Raw genomic sequence first — 26,486 nt, 5'->3', positions numbered from 1 at the left:
CTGTTTCCTCTAACTCCAAATGTATGGTGCACTGTCTCTGCATTGTGATGCCGATGAAGTGAGTGGGTTTACTTTTTCTGTTAAGGTTGGAGTATGGGATTGAAGATTGTAAAGTGTTTTGTTTCAAACTATGGATCATTGTCTGGGCCCCCTGCAAAAACCTAATCCTCTCTCTTTATCGTCACACAGCTCTGATGAAGCAACAGGAAGTCAAATGGTTATTTTCATTTAGAACCCTGGTCAAACCACCCACAAATAAACAGACAAACAACAAAAACTTTGGGAGAGAAGATTCTGAACTTTTTGCTCATTTACAAGCAAAGTGCTTTGGTTTTCATTTGGTTGTGCCTACATGGAATATAGTCTGAATCATATTCAAATGCTACCTAGAACATGAGAAAAGGGTATGGGTGAGTGGAGTGAGGTCTGAAATGTGGACCCGGTGTAGGCGGGGTTGTCTGTTAAGGGGTCTGTGGACATTTTAGAAGAATTTGCATAAACAGATTTTTTTTAAGGTGTGTTTGTGGATTGGGTTGGGGGGGGACTTTCATGATCTTGCTCATCTTGGCTATGCGTCTGTACTTTCTTATAAGGAAGAAAACAGGCATAACGAGGAGAAAAACCTCTGTGGAAATTGCTACCTGATTGGCTGGTAAGAAGGGTATATCACACACCTTGCATCAGCAACAGACTTGATGCATGTTTGAAGCAAACAAGAGCAAAATGCATTTTTAAAACTTGCTTAGCTGCAGGACTGACGGTGACATTGAGTGATGTAACTGTAATGTGCCATTTTTTAAGCCCAGCATTTGTGCAAATTGTCTGAAATCTGTTGAATAATCCTACTAAGAGACGCAGATTAATAGCATAACCTCCTCCGAGTGCGGGTAGCCAAATAAATTTGATCAATCATGAAAGAGACATCACTATAATTGATGCTTTAACAAACTCTTGCATAATGTGACTATCCAATTCATATTTTCTCTTTCAGACCAAATCTGATGTGCAGAATGGATGCAGTTAATGCTTTTATTTTTTCAAGCTCGCTGTGACTGTATTCCGGTGTTCTGGTTCTTTGTGTGTGACTTGACGAAGACAAACGCTCAAACCCGCTCCTGCGCTCCGCATGTTCCGCTGTGGACCTGTGAAGGTCTGCAGGACTGGACCACATCACCGGGTCTGAACAAAACCTCCACTCAGGCTGGACTGGCTCATCGAGTTCACGGAGAAGAGGTGAGAGAAAAGGCACGTTTCCGACTGCATGTTTGCAGCCAGCCAAACAAATCCAACCCATTTTTGTGTGATTTCACTCTGATCAGCAGACTGACATGAAGTTTATTATAACGTTTTACAGTCACATTCATTCATGACTGTGAGAATAATACATGCGCATAAAATTTGCTGTTCATGCAAAAATGAAGATGCAGAGGAGAAAAAAAAAAATGTGTTCATTGCTTCATGATTTGCACGTGATTTTTTATGATTGAAATTATCTTTTATTTGCAAACTATGGGAGCAGATCTGCAAAGTCCTGTTTTATTCAAAAGCAAAATGACACGCGATGGAATTTGCGTGGAATCACATGCGTCGTAATAACTGCCGCTGCGGAGATGACACAATTGCGCCCTAACGCACGTGCATGCAGCGCACTGATTGTGCACGCTGCGCGGGGGGTGTTTTAAGGGGAATGGGTGTAATCCTGCTCAGTGCACTCCCCTGCAGGCCCCCAGCAAGCAGAAATATTTGTTTTACAACTTGTTTTTCACACGCTGGAAAAACGAAACTGGAGATTAGGTGGGATTTGTGAAATGTTTCGCAATCACCAAGTGGCAGGCAGTGAATGTTTGTGCACTGGGTGGCTTCACTTTTGTTGTTGCATGACTGGGAATTCAAGTGCAATCTGTCAGCTTTTATTTGATGCTATTTGCATCCAAAACAGGCGAATGGTGAACGAAATGCAGTCATTTATTTACGCAGTGACTCTTTCTGAAATGACCAAATGGAAGCAGGCGACTGCAGCCTCTGGTGTCTCACGCCAAACGTGTTCTTCCATCATGATTTAATTTGCAAGGAAGGAGATAAAAGATCTTTTCAGCTTTTGCATTTGCAATATGTTGTTGTTCTTCACTGTCAATATGAAGGCCAATGAGCCGTCGCTACTGTAAAACCTAATGAGTTAGTTGAACTTAAACCATTTGAGGAAACCAATTGCCTTCAACCATTTGAGTTTGCCAACTTAAATTAAATGTTGTTGTCCATTCGGCTGCTCCCGTTTTTGTGTTCGGGGTCACCACAGCGGATACAACCAGATCCGCATTGATATTTGGCACAGGTTTTACGCCGGATGCCCTTCCTGACGCAACTCCAGTGTTACCTGGAGAAACATACACAGCCGCTGGTGTTCCAAAGAGATCTCCCATCCAAGTACTAACCAGATCCTGCTCTGCATAGCTTCTGAGATCTGACGGGATCAGGCTTACACAGAGCAGATCAGCTGCTGCCAACTTAAATTTTTACCTCCGCCAAGGAGGTTGTTTTCAGTCACGTTTGTTTGTTTGTCTGTCTGTTTGTCAGCAGGATAACTCAAAAAGTTTTGAACGGATTTTGATGACATTTTGTGGAGTGGTTGGAAATGACAAGAGGAACAAGTGATTAAATTTTAGTGGTGATCCGGATAACGATCCAGATCCAGGAATTTTTTAAAGGATTCTTCACCATTGTGGGATAGGGGGAATTTTGACATTCTAGTTTCTAACTCCACAAAAACAAGGCAGAAAGGCTTGAAAAAAATTAGGGTGTAACATAGTCAAATGTTCTATCAAACAACAAAGTTTGGTGATGATCGGATCCGGATTGCGGATCTGGTGATCCAGAATATGCAAAAATATAGGGAAAAAAGAAAATGTGTCAGTGTGAGGTGACAAATGAAGCTAGAGATGCACAACTAACACCAAATTGTAGCTGAATCTGTACTGATTCAGTAAGGTGTCATCAGATTTGATGTAGCTTCAAATGTTATGGAGCTAGATCCAGAAGAAAACCGCCATTACCGAAAAATCGTTTTTATACAATAACTTTTCAACTAATAAAGACATAAAAGTGATTCCAAGTTCTAGTGGTATGTTTTCATGGTCAAGGATGTCAAATATACAGGAAAGAAAAGTGTATGATAAAGTGTATAAAAAATGCTAAATGGCAGCCCATGAACAGAACTTGCAGTTTTTCATAATGGTATAAACTTAATTAAAATGAGTGAATGGAATGCATTGAAAATACATCACCAACACTTAAATGTCCCAAAATTTTAAATGCACTTAAAGGAACTGAGTTGTTATGACAACAATTCATTTTTGAGTTAATTTAAATGGACTGCCTTTATATAGCGCTTTTCCATCTGCATCAGACTCTCAAAGCGCTTTATAATTATGCCTCACGTTCACCCCGATGTCAGGGTGCTGCCATACAAGGTGCTCACTACACACCGGGAGCAATAGGGGATTAAAGGTCTTGCCCAAGGGCCCTTAGTGATTTTACAGTCAGGCAGGGATTTGAACCCATAATCTTCTGGACTCAAGCCCAACACCGTAACCACTAGAACATCACCTCCCCTGAATTTAAGTAATGGAGATGAGTGACTATAACGTTTTTCAAAGTTTGAGTTACATTAACTTAATTATTGTATTAAAATGGAGTGTTTGGTTTAACAGTGTGTAGTGATCCATCATTAGGCTGAAAAACAAACAAAACAAACCAGAGAAAGCTCATTTTACAACACTTGGCCAGAACAAGAACACCCTCCAAGAGGCGAAAGTCAGCAGTAAAGAGAATACTTCACCAGTGTACGCCTCAAAAACAGGAAGGACAGATTAAAGTCTGGGACAGGCTCCATCTCCCCATCACCCTGAATTTGAAAAAGTGGGTATATAAAATGAATTAATGAAAAAAAAAACCATTGGGGTACAATGTTAGTAGCTAGTCCCAGAATGATGAGTAGCACCATTTCATAGTGTTGCTGTATTTTGGTGGAGGGGGAGGGGTGTTCTCCTATTTGGGGTGGATCCATAGTATTCACGAAAGCTGCTAAGAAGATTGCAGAAGTGGTGTAAAAGTGGCGGTGTAATGGGAATGCTACGTACTCAGGCGTATTCGGCAATATTCATGTAACGGGGCTATTCCACAGAGCGCCGTTCCTTCCCGTTTCATCCCAAAAAGCAAATGGGGTGCATTTTGAAGTATCATAGCAACGTCTTGATCCATCTTGAACAAACTTTGTACGGCCATCATCAGCACCAGTTTTGAAATTGGGTGAAGTTTTTGAGCTGTTTGAAAATTCGAAAATTGATTTGGCAAATTGTCTCTAGTGTGTGGTGTCTTCCAGATTTTCATAGTCTTAACAGCTTCAGTCATGTTTGACTGTCTTTAAATGGGGTAGTCCTTGTGAGTACAGCTTGAAACCTGTTTGATCGTGCTCCATCGTGGTAAAAATGTGAAGCAGAAGCAGTGCTTGTTGCAGTCCTTACTTTCGTTTTCAGGCGGGTTGCCAGGTCTGCACCAGCCATTTGCCATTTTTGCACTTTATAAGCCAGCTGGGCTTATAAAGGCATTTCATCCCATTTTTGCTCTTTTTTTGTATCGTGGGTGATCGGAATAGAACAACGCCCTGTAGAATAGGGGTGTAAGCGGATATCAAATAGTAGATAATAATATGTATTTTGCCTACTGCTTTAAAAAAATCTGGTCCAATTTCCATAACTTTGACACTGGGATGGAAACTGGGACTAAAATTTGGCACTAAATAGGCTCCATTTGCATAGTGCTTCGCCATCTGAATCAGGAGCTTAAAGCACTTTACAATGATGCCTCACATTCACACATAGATGATGGGGTGCTACCGTGCAAGGCGCTCACTACACATCGGGAACAACTTGTGAATCAAGGACCTTCATTAAGGCTCCTTAGTGGTTTTCCAGCATGACAGGGGTTTGAACCGTGAATCGTCTGGTCTCAGGCTCACTGCTTAACTAAACCATCACCTCCCTGTACTAAAAGATGATCATGCTTCTTTGTCCAAATGGGTTTGGGCCACCAGAAAAGGGGATGTGCACAGATGAAAGCTGAGTGACAGACATGTTGAGCTCCTTCTAAGCTCCTTCCCTCTATGTGAGAATTGTAAGAGTAATTGGAAAAATGATGTAATACATGATGACATGTATGTGGTGCGTGTGTCTGGATGATAAAGTTACTCCCTCTGAGATGCTTTGTGTTCTCTGCCGCTGTGCACGCTGCTTATTTATCTCATGTTTCACAGATCAGATAACGTGCGCGACATTTGCCCACTGACATTTTAATGGTGAGGTGATGTAACGTCCCTGCAGCATCCTGACAAATGACCCTCTGATCACTTTGCAGTCGCTTTAACTCCTTTTGCACGTTGTTGATTATGGACCAGCTGGAATGTCTGTGGAGCTCCATGTACAGATGGAATTCTTTGTCATAGACAAAGGAAACCTGTTTGGAGCAAAAACCGGGAGACTGACATTTGCATGAAAGTGAAACTGGCGTAGGAAAGACTGTGCAGGGACACTTGTTTTCCGGCAGAAGAGGGAAGTAACTGAATCTTTCAGAAGGCCTTCACCACACTGGATCAACACGTTGGGCCGTGTTTCCAGTTAGTTACACGGATGCAGTAGGTCCAGAAAGTATTCACAGCGCTTCACTTTTTCCACATTTTGTTATGTTACAGCCTTGTTCCAAAATGGATGAAATTCATTTTTTTCTTCAAACCTTTACACACAATACCCCATAATGACAATGTGAAAAGTTTTTGGTTTGTTTTTGTTTTTTTTTTAAGATTTTTGCAAATTTGTTAAAAATAAAAAACTAAGAAATCACATGTACACAAGTATTCACAGCCTTTGCCATAAAGTTCAAAATTGAGCTCAGGTGCATCCTGTTTCCACCGATCATCCTAGAGATGTTTCTACAGCTTAATTGGAGTCCAGCTGGGGTAAATTCAGTTGATTGAATGTGATTTGAAAAGACACACACCTGTCTACATATAAGGTCCCACAGTTGACAGTTTATGTCAGAGCACAAACCAAGCATGAAGTCAAAGGAATTGTCTGTAGACCTCTGAGACAGGATTGTTTCGAGGCACAAATCTGGGGAAGGGTACAGAAGCATTTCTGCTGCTTTGAAGGTCCCAATGAGCACAGTGGCCTCCATCATCCACAAATGGAAGAAGTTCAGATCCACCAGGACTTTTCCGAGAGCTGGCCGCCTGTCTAAACTGAGTGATCAAGGGATAAGGGCCTTAGTCGGGGAGGTGACCAGAAAGCTGATGGTCACTCTGTCAGAGCTCAAGCATTCCTCTGTGGAGAGAGGAGAACCTTCCAGAAGGACAACCATCTCTGCAGCAATCCACCAATCAGGTCTGTATGGTAGAGTGGCCAGACAGAAGCCACTACTTAGTAAAAGACACATGGCAGCCCACCTGGAGTTTGCCAAAAGGCACCTGAAGGACTCTCAGACGATGACATACAAAATTCTCTGGTCTGATGAGACAAAGATTGAACTCTTTGGTGTGAATGCCAGGTGTCATAGTTGGAGGAAACCAGGCACCATCCCTACAGTGAAGCATGGTGGTGGCAGCATCATGCTGTGGGGGTGTTTTTCAGCGGCAGGAACTAGGAGACTAGTCAGGATTGAGGGAAAGATGAATGCAGCATTGTACAGAGACATCCTGGATGAAAACCTGCTCCAGAGCGCTCTTGACATCAGACTAGCAGCCAGGTCAGTGGCCCTAAGCACACAGCCAAGATATCAAAGGAGTCAGGACAACTCTGTGAATATCCTTGAGTGGCCCAGCCAGAGCTCAGACCTGAATCTGATTGAACATCTCTGGAAAGATCTGAAAATGGTTGTGCACCAACATTCCCCATCCAACCTGATGGAGTTTAAGAGGTGCTGCAAAATGGGGGTCAAGCTTGTGGCATCATATTCAAGAAGACTTGAGGCTGTAGTTGCTGTCAAAGGTGCATCAACAAAGTAGTGAACAAAGGGTGTGAATACTTATGTCCACGTGATTTCTTTGTTTTTAATAAATTTGCAAAAATTAAAAAACTAGGGGTGGGCAAACATAAAAAATCTTAATCGCATTAACTCAATGACTTTCTGTGATTAATCATGATTAATCGCATGGTATATGTGAAACCCAAAAATGAATTCAAAAGCCGCTTAAAAGCACAGTTTTATTTGAAAATATAAATGAACATTGCATAAATTTGAAAATGTAAATTTCAACTGAAACACACCAATGAAATCAAATATAAAACCACTGGCAGGTCATTTGTTATCCTGTTTCATATCAAAATAACAATATTCATGTCCAAGATTAAATGTACTAAAACAAATATGTCACAATTGTACACATACCACAATTTGATATGTGTACAATTGTGATGTATTTGTTTTAGTATATTTAGATTTTGTTGTGATTTGGCACTTTATAAGCCGATTAAATTGAATTGAAATTGAACATTTTATTGAGTCTTAAAGTAAATAAATACGAATTTGGTCACTGGATCCTTAAACTTTGTACATAATGAACTCTACATGGTGAATCCTTGATCTCTGGACAGAAATAGGAATAAACAAAATCTGTAGTTTTTGTCAAAAGCATTTCCTTTCAGACACTGGCATGAATGTGTTTCCATATATCTGAGCTTAGAGCTGCTGTGCTTCACTTCAGGATGTAATTTGAAAAGAAAATACAACACGTTTCATTTTGGGGGAAAAAAAAAACCTTTTAGTCGATTGTTTCTTGTCTGTATTACATTTGGAAAGAGGTGTCATTTTATTTAAAGCGGCGATTCATTTTGAAGTTATTAATTCCGACCGGACTCTGTTTCAGCCGCGCAGCGTTTCGAGCTGTGTGAACGGAACGGAGGACGATTCTCGTTTCTTGACAGCAACAAGACAAGAGTCCCAGTTAGTGACTTTAATCCACACAAAAGTGACTGACGATATTTTAATGGCTTTGCGAGGGGTTGAGAAGCGGCTTGCTGTTTCTGAAGAGCAGTGAATCAAAGAACCAACGAGCTACTGGATCGAAGCATTGCTTCAATGGTTCATGGTTTCAAAGTGGAGCCGCGCTGCGGAAATAGTTTATTACAGACCAAACCCTGAATATCCGACTTTATTTGTATGTCCGTATGACTCTGAAACTCTGAAAAATCCGTATAATTTACGGACTACAGGTTGACATGAAAACCACCGAAAAGCTGTGTTCACCGCGGGGACACGTTCGGCTATTCGAGATTATTCAAGTTTTTTTTTTTTTACCGATGACGAATGATGTGTAAAAAAAATTTGACCGATGCAGCTGCATCAGTCAAAACCGGTCTGGATCCAGGCCTGATCCTGTAGAACTTTGTACCGAAAATGTCCATTCAAAAGTTCGGCGTCTTTCTGCATTTTGTTTTGTTGTGCATTGCATAGCCTGTACTTTTCTCGATCCTCGTGTCGTTTTCTGTGTGAACTCAGCTATCAGCAGGAAGCAGCAGCATAAGCTTTCAAAATAAAGGGCAACAAGCAACAGTCATAAAAGGTTAAAAAAAAAAACGCAGCGTTAAGGGGAGGAAAAAAATTGTCTGCGATAATGACCTCAATAATTAACGCAACGTTAGCGCGTTAACATTGCCCAGCCCTATAAAAAACACATTGTTTTATGTTGTCATTATGGGGTGTTGTGTGTAGAATTTTGAAGTAAAAAATGTATTTCATCAATTTTGGAATAAGGCTGTACCATAAGAAAATGTGGAAAAAGTGAAGCGCTGTGAATACTCTCCAGATGCATGGCATGTGTGAAGAAGAATACAGTATATGAGACATAAAATGTATGCTTGCAAATATAATGTGAGCATTGGTGTGTATGCATGAGGTGTATGTGAGACAAAGGAAATATATGTAAATGAGTCAAATACAAATTGTGAGTTTGACAGCTCCCTCACAGCAAAGAACAGATTTCTGGACATGCTGGATTCGTCCATGCTGTACATGCTCTTGAAGCCATGGTTCCTTTTCACGGCTACACTGACCCTGATTGCGTGCGCTGTTTCCACATGTAGGGTCACAATTGACATCTGTAAGGCAAATAACAGGGAGTGGTTTTGTACGTTTGATTAAAATTGCATCGTAATTACACGGCGATGATCCGTGCAGATCAGAGATGCATTGTGGTTTCTTGTATTCTGTGAGTGAGGTGGAAATGGGCGGTGAACATCTTTATGGTGTCGCTGCGATTCTTCTATAAAATACATCGTTAGTTACACTCCCAGATTTTTAATAACTGACCTAGCCCTGTTTCCAAGCCTGTCTGTAGCGTCCTTTCTTGACCCTGTGATGACCCGGTTTTCCCGTAGGGACCATTAAGATTTCATATGGTGTCACCTGACCTCAATGTGAAGCCTGCCAGCACTTTTTCAGTAGGTCGGCTCAGAGAAAAGGCGCTGCGAGGGGGCCTTGGTGATGGAGTAAAGGAGTGGTGTCATGATCTTCCAGATGGTAGGTTGACAGGAAGGTTCCGGGGAAACCGGCCCCTAATGAATGGGAGAGAGAAACGCCCGAGGGGACAAGAGACATCAAAGAAATATTTTTCCCTACTTGTTTCTACTTCTAATTCTCCCCCGCATGCTCACTTTACACTGTCTGCTTTTGGCTCTTCATCCAGACTTTCACCACTTTATATTCTCTTATCGTCTCTCTTCAAAGTAATCCATGAGCTCAGCCTTTTGTTTTTTGCTCGTTTTTAAATATTTATCTTAATTAATCTTTTCCAACTTGTAACCTGAGGGCAGGCTCAGACAGAGCTGGTGTAAAAGAAGCTTTGATACCCCTGAAAATTTCATAAAACCCAGCAGAGACACAGCAAAGTGCATGTTTTTTAAAAAGCTACAGTGTGTAGGATTTAGTGTCATCTAGTGGTGAGGTTATAGATTGCATTATGTTCTTACTGGTCACGATTTTGTCTCCATTCAAAATTTCACTTCTTTGACTACAGGGATTCGTGCTCCTTTGCCTTTTCTTGTGATATACAACATATACGATCTTCCATTTCACAAAAATGACAATTCTCAAACTTGTGAAGTATGAAAGAAATCCCTTTTTCTGAAAATTACTAAAAGAAAATACACAGTTAGTAGAGTTTGGTAAACAGTAAGTGAGTATTGTTTCAATCTTGCCAGTGGGTTATAAAATTATAACAACAACACCCATTCTAAAATAGGTTGCTACTAGTAGAGCTTAAATGATTACATGAATAATTCGATTACAAAAACTGTTTGAGGCAAATTCTTTGCCTCAAGGCTTAGTTTAATTCCTGTCACCAAAATGTTCCATAAACACACCACTGAAAACACCATAGTATACGAGGGCTGTCAATAAAGTATAGGTCCTTTTTATTTTTTCAAAACTATATGGATTTCATTCATATGTTTTTACGTCAGACATGCTTGAACCCTCGTGCGCATGCGTGAGTTTTTCCATGCCTGTCGGTGACGTCATTCGCCTGTGAGCACTCCTTGTGGGAGGAGTCGTCCAGCCCCTCGTCAGAATTCCTTTGTCTGAGAAGTTGCTGAGAGACTGGCGCTTTGTTTGATCAAAATTTTTTCTAAACCTGTGAGACACATCGAAGTGGACACGGTTCGAAAAATTAAGCTGGTTTTCGGTGAAAATTTTAACGGCTGATGAGAGATTTTGAGGTGATACTGTCGCTTTAAGGACTTCCCACGGTGCGAGACGTCGCTCAGCGCTCTCAGGCGCCGTCGTCAGCCTGTTTCAAGCTGAAAACCTCCACATTTCAGGCTCTATTGATCCAGGACGTCGTGAGAGAACAGAGAAGTTTCAGAAGAAGTCGGTTTCAGCATTTTATCCGGATATTCCACTGTTAAAGATTTTTTTAATGAAAGATGTGCGGACGGGTCCGAGCGTCGGGACGCAGCCGGCGCGGTGTGGCGGCACAGGAAAAACACCTCCGTGTTGATAACCATTTGTAAAATCCAGGCGGCTTTTGATGGCTTTCAGTGGAGTGAGTATATGAGAAATTGTTTAACAGCTGGACATGTTCCAACTTGTCCTTAAGGCTTCCAACAGAGGTGTTTTTCCTGTGGCGGAGCGTCACGGCGGCTGCGAGCCGACGCTGCAATCCGTCCGCACGTCTTGCATTAAAAAAATCTCCTTTAACAGTGGAATATCCGGATAAAATGCTGAAACCGACTTCTTCTGAAACTTCTCTGTTCTCTCGTGACGTCCTGGATCAATAGAGCCTGAAATGTGGAGGTTTTCAGCTTGAAACAGGCTGACGATGGCGCCTGAGAGCGCTGCACGATGTCTCGCTCCGTGGGAAGTCCTTAAAGCGACAGTATCACCTCAAAATCTCTCATCAGCCATTAAAATTTTCACCGAAAACCAGCTTAATTTTTCGAACCGTGTCCACTTCAATGTGTCTCACAGGTTTAGAAAAAAATTTGATCAAACAAAGTGCCAGTCTCTCAGCAACTTCTCAGACAAAGGAATTCCGACGAGGGGCTGGACGACTCCTCCCACAAGGAGTGCTCACAGGCGAATGACGTCACCGACAGGCGTGGAAAAACTCACGCATGCGCACGAGGGTTCAAGCATGTCTGACGTAAAAACATATGAATGAAATCCATATAGTTTTTGAAAAAAATAAAAAGGACCTATACTTTATTGACAGCCCTTGTATATGCCAGGCCTGTATGTGGCACTGTAATGCTTCCACAAAAAACAAAGAAGAAGACATGGAGCATGCACATAACTGGTGTAAGGAGCTAATCAATGTAGCAGCAGAAGCTACGACATTCCAAAGCGGCACACTGAGTACAATAAAGCCTTTTAAAAGAATAAGGTCCAAGTTGTTTATCTGAAACTGACGTATTGCACATTTAAAGCGAAACAGTGTGTTTGTGTATTTTTAAAAACACACAGCCCTGTGTTTTGTCCGTTGGCTGCTCTACACCCAGCCCGGTCTCACGTTTTTGTTTTTTTTTTCATGCCCCCGTCATGAAATGAATTTGTGCCCCGGTTATGAAAAGCACCCCATTGTCGGTACCCCGTCACAAACACATAGATTAATGTACTTTTCGTTCCCCAGTCCCACGACCTGCCATGAGACTGGGTGCTACACCTCGCAGAAAAAGTGAAAGGACACTAAGTCAGTCGAGTTTATGCCTTTTTTCAGATTCAATCAGAATTTTCATCAGTCGGCTGCACAGCAGATTTATCAATGCAGTTTTTGCAGAAAATCTGCATTTTACAGCCCAGTGTTTTTCGCAAGCTCTGATCACATTCACACACAGCCTGTCAGCTGACTGAGGATTTCACTGGCTGTCTGCACTTACATCCTGGGAAAGCTCCGAAATGCGTCATGGCGTGAAAAAAATAATTACCCTGGAAAACAGAGAGGGAACACCCTAAATTTGAAAATGCGCATGATGGCGGAACATCATTGTGCTCTACACAGAGTAAATTCAGGATGCACCTGAGCTCAGTTTTTAGCTTCATGGTAAATGCTGTGAATACTTATGTACATGTGATTTATTAGTTTTTTGTTTTGTTTTTAATAAATTTGCAAAAATCTAAAAAAAAGAATTTTTTTTTCACATTGTCATTATGGGGTACTGTGTGTAGACTTTTGAGGGAAAAAATTAATTTCATCCATTTTGGAATAAGGCTGTAATATAACGTGGATAAAGTAAAATCACCAATGTTAAATTAACACTTATGCCGCATTCACACCACACGACACGCGACGCCACAAATTCGCGTCTCTTGCCTAGCGATGGACGAGCCACCATCGCCTGGTGTGTCGCTCTAGTTTCACTGCGAAAATTCGCCCAAGTACTTTATCAAATAGGAGGAGCTTCCATTCCGCTCGCCGTCAAGTCAACATAAACCAGTCACCATTTGTTTTATTATACGTCTGTGTAGTTAATAAATAAAATAATCTTCACGGACAATTCATTCATGCGTGCACATGAAAAAACAAACTGGCTGCTGCCGCTGCTGCTGCTGCTGTTGCTTGCTCTCCCCTCAAACTCTGTCATAATTGTGAAATAAAGGACAAAAGGGACATAAGTCCTGCTCACAGGCTGGCTGCCAGAGACAGGACATGTCCACATCAAGTATAAACTCCAGACATCTCCATGTCACTACATATCCAGTCCCTGATTGGTCACGCAACGAAAAAGTTCAGATTTTTCAACTTGGGGAGGAGGGCAACGCAACGCCATATCGCGCCACAAATGCACCAATTGCTCAAAATTGCTTCATTTGCATCACTTCATTCGTGATGGACTTTTGTGGCGCCACAACGTGGCAACCGGTCACCGCCGTCGCTCGCGTGTCGTCCGGTGTGAACGTGGCACTGTGTATATTCAGAAGCAAGAAAATGATTGAAAACATAAGAAATTATGTTATTTAGACAAAGTCTGATCATGTGTAACCAACACATTTAAGTTGAGTTTTCTTTTTTCATTGCAGGATCAAAGATCAGTGACCAGGATCAAAACTCACAATCAAAGATAGTTGGTCAGTATCAAAGGAATTTGGATTAAAGAATCAAAACTAAGCAATCAGGAATAAAGAATACAGTATTATAGGAGAGATCAGAAGAAAGACACAATGAAAAACAAAGCACATTGAAGGAAAACATGAACAAGGATCATGTTAACAGAAGACTGTTGGATTTTGGCAGAGCTCTACATTATCTGAGTGCACTTTTAGTTCTTGCTAAGTTAGTTCTTATAGTTTGATTATCCTAATCATCTGCAGCAACCACCTCCAGGAGCATATAGGTAATGGGAAACATCCTTCATGATGGTGGATACGGTTGATTTCAGGCTGCCCCGAGGAACATTTAAATAGCTAAATGAGACACAGCCTTCGACGGCACTTATAAAGAGAATTTTAACCACATGCGGGTCTGCAGTTTATCAGGGGGTTTTTCTGAGAGCCACAGAAGCTGCAACATAGACAAGAACATTGGCAACAGAGATAGTGCTGTTTAAATGCTAACTGCATCCGTTTACTCGGTTTTAAAAATGTGCACGTCACATGGTGATACCAGCACCAAATTCCACTTGATTTTTCAGTAGGTGGCCAAGTCGGGGCTAATGAAGAATTACATTGGGGTCAAAATTTAAAAATCCTCCAGTCATACTGAAAAGTGTACCACAGTATTCGTCTGATCATAAAGATTCCAAAAAGGTATAGTTTGGACTATCTATGACTGAATGTTATGAAGTTATGAGGTAAAAACAGCAAAAACTATGACAAAAGTCTATTTCAGTTTGTATATAGGGGGCCGAAGTTAAAGTTGCTCCAATTTTGATGAAAAGTGATGCATATTATTGGTTGAGTGAATAGGGTTTTAAAAAGGAATAGTTTGCACCATGTGTCGTACTTAGTTATCACATTACAGGGTAACATACAGTATGTTATATGTCATAGAATCCAATGGATGTCGACATTGTTTGACCTTTACTTTGGACAGTAAACATTCAACCCGGTCCGAACTGTCCCATTTATTAATCCTATTAGCTCAACCAATAATTTGCATCACTTTTCTTTTTTTCTTTTTTTTTTTACCAAAATTGTTTAACTTTGGCCCCCTGTACAAACTGGAATTGACCTTTGCCACCGTTTTTGCTGTTTTTACCCCATAACTCTAAAACATTCAGTCAAAGATAGTCCAAACTATACCTTTTTGTAATCTTTATAATCAGATGAATAAAGTGGTATACTTTTCAATATGACTGGAGCATTTGTAAATTTTGACCCCTGTGTAATTCTTCATTAGCCCCTACTTGTACACCTTTTGAAAAATCAAGTGGATAGTCTGCTTTTTTAATAGAGTAATGTCTAAGGAGTATTTGTGCTGAATTTGGTTCTTGTATCACCATTTGAAAGATTCCTCTGTAAACATTATCTATCTGCTGAATTGTAACCACATATAGAAAGAGGAGAACAGTCACAGAACCTGTCAGCAGCTTCGGCTGTAACCATCTGCCAGATTTCCAGGAATGGACTTCCTCATAGTCTCGCTGTCCGATTGTGTAGATGTCTCAACAAGCAAGGGACTTTGATCTGAAATGCTGATTTATTTATTTTTGTCTTCATTCAGCAATCAGAAATTGTTGATCAGGATCAAAGATGAATGATCAGAATCGGAGATCAGTAAACAACAAATATATGGCTCAAGGTTCAGTAATCAGCATCAAGGTTCAGAAATACAATCAAAGATTGGAGATCAGGATCAAAGATGACTGATCACAATCACAGGTGAGTGAACAGCATCAAAGACCTGGCTCAAAAGATCTGCTTTGGGTTCAAAGTGCAGCAATCAACATCAAAGGTGAAACATTAGGATCAAAGAGAAGTAATCAGGATCACAGGTCAGCAATCAGAGTTAGACACGAGTGATCAGGTTCAAAGGTACCACAGTAAGGATCTTGGTTTAGTAACTGGAATCAAAGATCTGTGATCAGGATCAAAGGTGTGTGTTCAGGATCACATGGTTGTCTATCGATAGGTGTACTTTCCCAACTTGGTTGACAAAAATGTATTTTCAGACAAGTTTGGTGCATTATAGTGGATTAATGATTGGAAATTAGTTTTTGGTTTGAATTGATTTATACAGGATTGGGGACCTTTATTGGGATGCACAGTACTACTATCACTACTACTACTACTGTACTTCTATTTTATGTTTCCCATTGATTTCCAAGTTACTTTATTTATTTTTTTTAATTGTTCTGGACACAGACAAAAGACTAATGGACCTTGGCAGAGAGATGCACCTTCCCCCACCACCACCACCCTCCCCCGCCATTTCTCCATCCTGACATTAGTTTCTAAGAAATCACACAGTCTTCGACTTGCGCAAAAACAAAAAAAAAAGAAGCCACATTTAACAGTCGTTAGGAAATAAGTGAGCAGTAAACGGAAGAAGCGCACACCTACATTACCACCCACTGTAGAAAATCACACACACACACACACACACACACAAGGGGTGTTTCATCAGAAACACCACACTGACTTACACGAAAAAAAAAAACTAAACCTTGAATAAAATCCTGATCTTGCTCTTAAAAATTTAAGGGTACATTGTGGATATGAGTCCCCATAATGTGACAGTGTAAATACGTGCATTCTCGTAACATGACTAAACACACACGCACACCCTGTGGACAGGAAGCCACAGTACAAGGGCAGGAAGTGATTTCTGCACCTGAAACATGTGGCCGCCTCACAAGTCTCTGTCTGTCTTCTCTGTCATCTGCTGTGCTCATCCTACCTTCCATTTCTAAGAGACATATGGAAATAAATATGTGTTGAGGAGAAAAGCAGGTTTATCAGCGGTAATATCTGAGGAAATCCTGTTTTTCTGTTGTTAACCAAAGCTTACAGTGTTTATTTTGTGCTCTGATTTATTGGATCTGTGTTGTAACGACAAATCTGTGCAGCTCAGCGAGTGATGATGATCCAGTCCTGAGCAGGATCAGCAGTTAACGGGAAGCAAACACCAGGAAGCTGTTATCAGGTGCTAATCCCGCCAGGCACAGTTAGAGAGGGAAGTCGAAGCTTCACGCTAAGACAAAACAGGAACTGTTGCATTAAATGTCATGTTGCTCACACTGCGGGTTTTGTTTCTGTTGAAATGTGCCGTATAGTGAGAAGACAGAACAAGGGGGCTGGTCACTGGGTGAAGGCCAAACAAGGAATGGTGCCAGTTTCCTCTCAGAAAAACAGCCCAATTAGTTTGATAGATTATTGTGGTGACATTTCATTTTTGTTTGTGTAGCTTGTCTATTTGCAAAGTTTAAAGGGGTTACGTCAGGTTAGTCATCATCCACCACATCCCGGAACCCTCTTGGGACATGGATGGCAACCATCATCTATCCGTCACAGCCAGGTGAAAGGTAGAGGTCCCCTTGTCCTTCTACATCCACAGGGGTCCTCACTAGGGATGTCCCGATTTGATCACGTGATCAGAAATCAGGCCCGATCACGTGGTTTCAGACTTGATCGAAATCAGACATTGCATCCTGATCAGGAATCCGATATAGATTTTATCCTCATTATTTTGATCAGCGCCATTTCAGGATCATTATTGCAGATTAATGGGCCTTTCACGCGTCAGAAGCGTCAGGGTGTGACATGCGTTACTTTAGAAGCGTTGCTTTAGCTCAGCTTTTGACGCGACACTTCTGACGGGAGCGTGCATTGCCGCTTGTCGGCAGGCTGACGGGGTCAAAGTTCAACCCAATCTTTTTTTTTTTTAATTGAACAAAAGAAAAAAACACAAGTTCAACCGGACATTCTCGCACACTCGTGCGGCTGAAACCGATTCCAGAAGAGAAAAGGGAACAAGAGTTGCGCAGTGAATTTGGGAAGAAGAGATGGAATTGTAACCCGGACAGAGGTGGGGGGAGTTACGCGCGCAAAGTTTCCTTTGCAGAACTGCTGTTTGTGTGTTTATGTGCTCAGCCTGACGCCTCAATGGAATGACAAGAGGATGATGGATACTTTCCCACCGAAACTCTTGCTCAGTCATCCTTCCGTACGCAGCAGGACCCGGTGCTGACCAAGTCCTCAGGACGACGATCTGTCATCTGATTAACAAAAAGAAAAAAAACAAATTGTCCTGTGATCGTTTATCTGCAAAACGGAGCGAGAGATGGTGTGTGCACGAGCGACGTGCGCACTCATCACATTTAGGAGCGCGTCTTAAAGAGCTTCCGTCTTCATTCATGTTCACTGCGCTGCTCTGAACTTGTTGAACATTGATAAAGCATCAGAGGGACACTGAGGACTGTCAAGACGCAAATGTAAGTTGTTTTTTTTTCCTTTTACTTTTCAAGTTGACTTTTGAACTTTCGACGCTCTGAGCTGTGACGTAGCTTCGCGCTGTCCAATAGGAACGACGCGTCGGGCCAAAACACGGAAGACTAGTGGCAGAAACCACTGATCTGTACAAATGGTAAATGGACTGCATTTATATAGCGCTTTTCCATCTGCATCAGACGCTCAAAGCGCTTTACAATTATGCCTCACATTCACCCCGATGTCAGGGTGCTGCCATACAAGGCGCTCACTACACACCGGGAGCAATAGGAGATTAAAGACTTTGCCCAAGGGCCCTTAGTGATTTTCCAGTCAGGCGGAGATTTGAACCACAGATCACTGCAGAAACCACGTGTCTGAAGAAAAATCCTTGGAAATGTTTTTTGTTGTTGTCGTTTGTTACCTCAAAATTTCTGATTACTGTTTATAAAAGTTTAGAACACTTGTAATTAAATTAGCTAAATCAGTAAATGGTTCTTTAGAAACCTTTCATCTATAAATTAAAACCACCTGTTATTTCAGATTAGATAATTTCTTGTTCAACATACGGAACCTTGGACATTTATTTTTAGACAAATAAAATAACATGGAAATTTGTACATTTTTTAAGTCTGGTAGATTATTACTTGATTGTTCAAGCTACCTCAAGGAGAAGTGCACTGTTTAAGTGATAAATAATAAAATAAGGTGATTAAAATGAAATGATTAGATATTTAGCATTTGTTCATTGTTCATTCAGTTTTTTAAAGTATCGGATCGGGACTCGGTATTGGCAGATACTCAAAATGAGATGACTTGGAATCGGATCGGTGCCAAAAAAACCTGATCGGGACATCTCTAGTCCTCACCACTGAGGCATCTGCATGCTGGATCATCAGAGAGATGCACCACATGGCCAAACGTTCACCAAGACCATAAAGACTTGGAGTTTTGTTTTTCTGCAAAGATACAAGTATCGCCAAACAGCTGTGTCCAGCAACCTCATGACTCCATGAGGTCTTACCTGGTGTTTCTCAAGCTCTACAAGTTCAGCACTTTCATCATATACACCTATGATGATCAGGCTTAGGAAGCCGTTAAAAGCCTGGATCTTAGACTTCATCCAGGACTATCACAAATCCAGAGATTCAGTTTCCTCACTTAGTGCTCCAGTCAGGGTGTCCAAGGATTCTGCAAAGATCACACCATCATCTGCAAACTCAAAGGCAGTAAACCTGTCCTCATCAATAAAGACACCTAAGTAGCTGGTTTCCACAGCCGTACCCCACACCCAGTGTGTGCAGGCATGGGGCTGTGCAGGAGACAGAAAACGTCCCTGATGAACACCAGTTTTCACTGTCCCTGCTCTGTACACTTACATTCCTGTGTGTAGGCTGGCTATGATGCCCAGAAACATCTTGGGTATCCCACAAATTCTCAGCATGTCCCACAGAGCAGCCTGGTTGACCAAATTAAATGCTTTGCGATAATCATCTTGGCCTGTGACCTTGCCTTTTAACCGTTCATTTGTGGGTGACTGTCAAGGATTTTGCCAAGTTTGGTCCAAATTGGATCAAAATTCTATAAGTCATGTTGTCTGCACACAGATGGACACACAGCACCAAAAAAAAAAAAAAAAAACCCAAAAAGCAATGCATGTTGAAATAACATCCACGTGTAAAATTACATTTCGAATGGGAATAACATTATTGATTAATTTCTAGTTTTTGAGGGATGAGGGATTGTATTTCCCAGTTGTCTTGGGAAGGTCCTCGGGACCTCCTAGGAAGAGTTTGACGGCATGGCCAAGGGGAAGTGTGGGATGAGCTGCTCGATGTGCTGCCACCGTGATCTGGATGAGCATCAGAAAATGAATAAATTCTAGTTGTGACACATGTAATGTAATGTGACCTTGACTTTTAACCAATTGTTTAGAAAATCAGATCACTTTATTCGTGGATGACCCTCAAGCATTTTGCCAATTTCGGCACAAATTTGATCAAAACTCTTCAAGTGATGCTGTCTGCAAACAGATGGACACACAGGGACAAAAAAAAAATGCATGCTGAAATAACATCCAAGTGTAAAACTAGATTTGGAATAAGAATAACATGGATTAATTTCTAGGTTTTTTTTTTAAAGGGATGAGGGATTATATTTCCCAGGCGTCCTAGTAGTGCAGCAAATAACTGAAACAATACTTCACATGGTGATACAAGCACCAAATCCAGCACAAATTCTCCTTAGACATTGCTCTTTTGAATAAACCGACGGGCCACTTGAATTTTTAATAGGGGCCCACATAGGGGTCATTTGAAGAATTACACAGGGGTTAAAATATAAAAATCCTCCAATCATATTGAAAATTATACCACATTATTTGTCTGATTATAAAGATTCCAAAAAAGGTATAGTTTGGACTATCTATGACTGAATGTTAGGGAGTTATTGGGGTAAAAACCTTAAGAATGGTGACAAAGGTCAATTTCAATTTGTACATGGGTCAAAAATTAAAGTTGCTCCAATTTTAGTAAAAAAAATTGTGCAAATTGTTGATTGAGCTACTTGGATTAATAAATGGAATAGTTTTGACTGTGTTGAATGCTTGGTCTCTAAAGTAAAGGTCAAATAATGCTGACATCCATTGAATTCTATGACATGTGACATACGAGGTCTGTTAGAAAAGTATCCGACCTTATTAAAAAAAAAAAAACATGGATTTGAATCACGTGTGCCTGCGTGAGCCAACCTTGAACCTTCATGCGCATGCATGATTTTTTTCACGCCTGTCGGTTGCGTCATTCGCCTGTGGCCAGGCTTTGAGTGAGGAGTGGTCCACCCTCCTCGGCGGATTTTCATTGTCAGGGAAATGTCTGAGAGACTGCTGCTTTGCTTGATCAAATTTTTTTTAGAAACTGTGAGGCACATCCATGTGGACACCATTTGAGAAATTCAGGTGGTTTTTGGTGAAAATTATGGGCTTCAAAGACATTAAGGGATGTTACTGTCGCTTTCACTCGGCTTTCCACGACAAAATCTCTTGTTAAAATTGAAATCTGCAGGAAAATGGGTGATGTCCAGCTCTTGTGATAACCAGAGAAAGTGCACACGATGGTCACGGATCCACAGAGCGATCCGTTTAGAAATGAAATGGTCGTTCAGCCTGTCAGTGGCAGCTGGAGCGCGGCGCGCCCCACAGCTGCTGTGGGCCGTCCTTAAAGCGACAGTAACATTCCTTAATGTCTTTGAAGCCCATAAAAGTTTCACCAAAAACCACCTGAATTTCTCGAATGGTGTCCACATGGATGTGCCTCACAGTTTCTAAAAAAAATTTGATCAAGCAAAGCAGCAGTCTCTCAGCCATTTCCCTGACAATGAAAACCGCCGAGGGGGGTGGACCACTCCTCACTCAAAGCCTGGCCACAGGCGAATGACGCAACCAACAGGCGTGAAAAAAATCACGCATGCGCATGAAGGTTCAAGGTTGGCTCACGCAAGCACACGTGATTCAAATCCATATGGTTTTTTTTTTTAAATAAGGTCTGATACTTTTCTAATAGACCTCGTATGTTACCTCGTAACGCGATAACTAAGCATGATACATGGTGCAAACTATTCCTTTTTGAAACTCTATTAACTCAACCAATAATTTACATCACTTTTGACCAAAATTGGAGCAACTCTAACTTTTGACCCCTGTACAAACTGAAACTGAACTTTGTCACCATTCTTGTTGTTTTTACCCCATAACTCTATAGAATTGAGTCGTAGATAGTCCAAACTATACCTTTTTGGAATCTTTACAATCAGACAAATAATGTGATATAATTTTCAATATGACTGGAGCATTTTTATATTTTGACACCTATGTAATTCTTCAGTTGACCCCTACGTGGCCGCCTATAGAAAATTCAAGTGGCCCGTCGGTTTTTTCAAAAGAGTAATATCTAAGGTATACATTGCCAAGTTTGGTGCTTGTATCACCCTTTGAAGGATTCCTCTGTAAATATTCTGTCTGCTGCACTATAGGAAGGCATCGGGACCTCCCAGGAAGAGTTTGACGGCATGGCCAAGGATAGGGAAGTGTGGGATGAGCTGCTTGGTCTGCTGCCGCCGTGACCCGGATGAGCAGCAGAAAATGAATGAATTCTAGTTGTGACACATGTAATATCTCATGTCCAATAAGAATAAAGCTCCAGCTGATATCGATCTGTCACAAAGCAGATGCCTGTTTGGAGATATTAAAATAAGACGTGATGATTCAGTTGCTGGTGTTGCTGTGCTGCAGCCGTGCACGTCCCCACAGAGTCAAATAGCCGTGACTGAATCAACTCATTCACTTGGGGGGGGGCTTGTTTGACTGTGAGGCACCACTCATAAATCTCACTTTACAGTGATGAATGGCCTGCTCGCTCGTAACTTTACAGCTGGCATTCACAGCTTTGACGCAGAGGATTTTATGATGCGTTAAAGTAACATCATTTTATGTATAATAAAATTAATCTTTGAGCAACAATAATGACGTTCTTCTCTTAAATGCAAATGCTTGACACATCCTTCCATCTGATTTAAAGCTACAATGTGAAGGGTTTAGTGTCATCTAGTGGTGAGTTTGCAGATTGCATTATGCTGTCGCCAGTCACAATTTTATTTCCCCTTCACATTTTCATTTCTTTGGCGAATGCCATTCATGCTTTTTTGTGATTTGACAAAAATGAGAGTCCTCAGATTAGCCTAACCTGTGCTAGCATCAAGTAGACAGAGTATAGGGGAGCAACCATTGATCCCGCTTCTTTTTTTCTACAGTTTCCTCAGCCATGCTGCAAAATGCAATAGGCAGAGTATGTACACTCACCAGCCACTGTATTGGGTACACCTCTTCAGTTGCTTGTTAACACAAATAGCTAATCAGCCAGTTACATGGCAGCAACTCAATGCATTTAAGGATCTAGACGTGGTCAAGATGATTTGGTGAAGTTCATACTGAGCGTCAGAATGGAGACAAAAGGGGATTTAAGTGATTTTGAATGTGGCATGGTTGTTAGCGCCAAACGGGCTGGTCTAAATATTTCCAAAACCGCTGATCTACTGGGATTTTCACACACAACCATCTCTAGGGTTTACAGAGAATGGTCCAAAAAAGAGAAGATAACCAGTGAGCGGCAATTGTGTGGAGGAAAATGCTTTGTTGATGATGGACCAACATCTTTGAGGAATGCTTCCAACACCTTGTTAAATCTATGCCACAAACAATTAAGGTAGTTCTGAAGGCAGAATGGAGACCAACCCGGTACTAGCTAGATGTACCTAATGATAAAAAGGCTGGTGAGTGTTTGTCCCTTTTGGGCTACTATATCAACACAGTGGTCCAACATGGCCGCTTTAGGAACGAATGTCCCACTAGTCCTAGGGTACACTAATCCTAGGGTGCACTCATCCTGGTTAGGGTTGGGGTGAACTTTAAAATCAATTTAGGGTTGTAATATACACCATCAAATCATATAAAGAGGTTAGGACTAGTGGACTAGGGACCAGTGGCCCCTAGGACTAGTAGACCCTCCCTGGTGGCCTCCATGTGAAGCCCGCTCCATGAAGATATGAAGGACTCATGCTAAACTTATAAAAAGCCCTCACTTTCTTGTTGTAAATAATTATACACTAATAAACAGGTGGTTATGAATGTTTTATATTTGCGCTTTTTCTAATAAACGCCCAGAAATCCTACACACTGTAGCTTTAAAAATGTTTTATGTCAAATTAAAGGCAAATTCATCTTCGCAGCATCAAAGGGTGCACATTCATTTATGCAAAAACATCACACTTGCAGTCATTTCACTGTAAAAGAGTGGAGACGTAGTTTGTCAGGAAGCCATTAAAGCAGGAAAGTCATTTGGGAGAATTGATGTAATTATTTGGAGGAGATTTCCAGCTTCTGATCACGTGGTCATGAGAGCAAAGAGAGCCACTTGTGACTCAACAAGCCAAAGCTATTAAGCAGCTTTCAACACAAATTTGGACTAAAATGCACAGGAGGAATTATGGACTGACAGAATGACATCATGTCAGTGAAAGGATGCTCCTCTCCAACACACCAGTCATAGTTCACTCTCCCGTCACCACTTTACCCCAAGCACCCTCTGCTCAAACATTTTCGGAGTTGTCGGCGGAGGTCGTGCTGGAGAGACGCCCTGTCTCCTCTGATTCAAGCCTCCTGTTCAAGCACAGTCCGGTATTCACTCCCACCATATACTGATCCTTTCATTGGGCTCAGCTTCAGGCCGCCCGGTCAATGAGCCGACTGTGTGAGGAGGCGAGAAACGGCAAGACTGATACACACAGAAATACATTTAGAGATATGAACAGTAAAACCTCCCAGTAAATACAAATATAAATTGTACATATATATATATATATATATATATATACGAGGTCTATCAAAAAAGTATCCTACCTTTTTATTTAAAAAAAAACTATATGGATTTGAACGACGTGCGATTACACCAATCCTGCTTGAACCCTCGCGCGCATGCATGAGTTTTTTCACGCGTGTCGGTGACATCATTTCCCTGTGGGCAGGCCTTGAGTGAGATGTGGTCCCGCCCTCTCGGCTGAATTCCTTTGTTTCACACGCTGCTCGAGACGGCGCGCGTTGCTTTATCAAAATTTTTTCTGGACCTGTGAGGAATATCCGAGTGGACACTATTCGAGAAATTTAGCTGGTTTTTGGTGAAAAGTTTAACGGCTGATGAGAGATTATGGGGTGTTTCTGTCGCTGTAAGTACTTCCCAAGGAGCGGGACGTCGCGCAGCGCTTCCAGGCGCCGTCGTCGGCCTGTTTCGACCTGAAAACATCCTAATTTAAGGCTTAATTCACCCAGGACGTTGTGAGAGAACAGAGAAGATTCAGAAGAGGCCGGCATGAGGACTTTATGTGGACATTCCACTGTTTAAGGACATTTTGTAATGAAAGACGTGCGCGCAAATTCGCCAAGTCGTTTCCGTGACGACTTGGCGAATCTGTGTGCGCCGCGACAGGAAAAACACCTCCGTGTTGAAAACCATTTGTAAAATTCAGGCGGCTTTTGATGGCTTTCAACAAGTGAGTAACTGAGAAATTGTTTAACAGCTTGGGCATGTTCCAACTTGTCCGTTAAGGTTTCCAACAGAGGTGTTTTTCCTGTCGCGACCCCCCGCGGTCGGGTCCGGCCCGACATGCGACTCTGCCCGCACGTTCTTTCATTACAAAATGTCCGTTAACAATGGAATGTCCGAATAAACTCCTCATGCCGACTTCTTCTAAAAGTTCTCTGTTCTCTGACGACTTACTGGGTCAACAGAGCCTGAAATGTGGAAGTTTTCAACTTGAAACGGCGAGACGCTGCCGCCTCGAAGCGCAGATCGCCGTCAGGCGCCGTGGGCCGTCCTTACGGCGACACTACCAGACCAAAATCTCTCATCAGCCGTTAAAATTTTTACCGAAAACCAGCTGAATTTATTGAATGGTGTCCACTCAGTTGTGCCTTACAGCTTTGAAAAAATTTTGATCAAACAAAGCAGCAGTCTCTGAGCCATTCCTAAACAATGAAAAAAATCAACGAGAGGGTGGGCCACTCCTCACTCAGACTGCCCACAGGCGAATGACGTAACCGACAGGCGTGAAAAAACTCTCGCATGCCCACGAGGGTTCAAGCATGTATGATGTAATCACACGTGATTCAAATCCATATGGTTTTTGAAAAAAATAATAAGGTCGGCTACTTTTCTAACAGACCTCATATATGCTTTTGTTGTGTTTTATAAGTGTAATAAAGGTTATATATATATATATATATATATATATATATATGTGTGTGTGCACAGTCAGGACAGTCAGGACTAACATTCATGCCTCCAAATATGCCTTATCTGTGGTACGGAGTGGGGTAGAAACTGTGAATTTTTCCCAGTAAAACCTGGCGTTCATCAGGGATGTGTTGCGGCTCCTGCTCTGTTCAGTAGGTGACGTTGTGTAAACCAGTGGCTTGGGTGCCTTGGTTGGTTAAGAAACATTTACTGACCTTGACTTCGTAGACAATGGCGTGATGGTAAATGGACTGCATTTATATAGCGCTTTTCCATCTGCATCAGACACTAAAAGTGCTTTACAATAATGCCTCAGATTCACCGCAGTGTCAGGGTGCTGCCACACACCAGGACCAATTAGGGGATTAAGGACTTTGCCCAAGGGCCCCTAGTGATTTTCCGGCCAGGCTTTGCAGAATCATTAGATACTCTAATTGCAGTACTTGAGAAGCTTGAGGAATCTAAGTGTCTGGGTATGTGATTGTCCCAACCCAGTCTCACAAGTTTTTTTTTGCGCTCCTGTCACGAAATGTGTCAAATTTTCGTGACAAGGTTTTTTTTATTTTATTTTACTATTACTAACCCTGCCCCTACCCCTACCCTTAACCATAGCCTAACCCTACTCCTTCCCATAACTATAACCAAAACCCCCCAGACCCCCTCCCCCTGCCTCACTTTTAATTTTGTGCACCTGTCACAGAATGTATTAGAATAAATTTGTGCTCTCGTTATACAAAT

At 41.6% G+C, this 26,486-nt stretch overlaps 1 protein-coding gene across 3 annotated transcripts in view; it reads left to right on the top strand.

Moving 5' to 3' along the window:
- Positions 1–1,111: 1,111 nt before the first annotated feature.
- Positions 1,112–26,486, top strand: part of csgalnact1a (chondroitin sulfate N-acetylgalactosaminyltransferase 1a) — a 70,952-nt gene continuing 45,577 nt past the window's right edge. For 2 of the 3 annotated variants that reach the window (XR_004565914.1, XM_034191655.1), the window contains exon 1: positions 1,112–1,233. The gene's annotated coding sequence lies outside the window, so the exon portion shown is untranslated. Of the gene's footprint in view, positions 1,234–22,713; positions 22,749–26,486 lie in introns of all 3 variants that reach the window. The other variant, XM_034191656.1, reaches the window with a different exon arrangement.

This window comes from Thalassophryne amazonica, chromosome 17, assembly GCF_902500255.1.
Source record: "Thalassophryne amazonica chromosome 17, fThaAma1.1, whole genome shotgun sequence".
NCBI lineage: Eukaryota > Metazoa > Chordata > Actinopteri > Batrachoidiformes > Batrachoididae > Thalassophryne > Thalassophryne amazonica.
The sequence above is the reverse complement of the archived record's forward strand: the minus strand, read 5'-3'. Positions and strand labels throughout refer to the sequence as shown.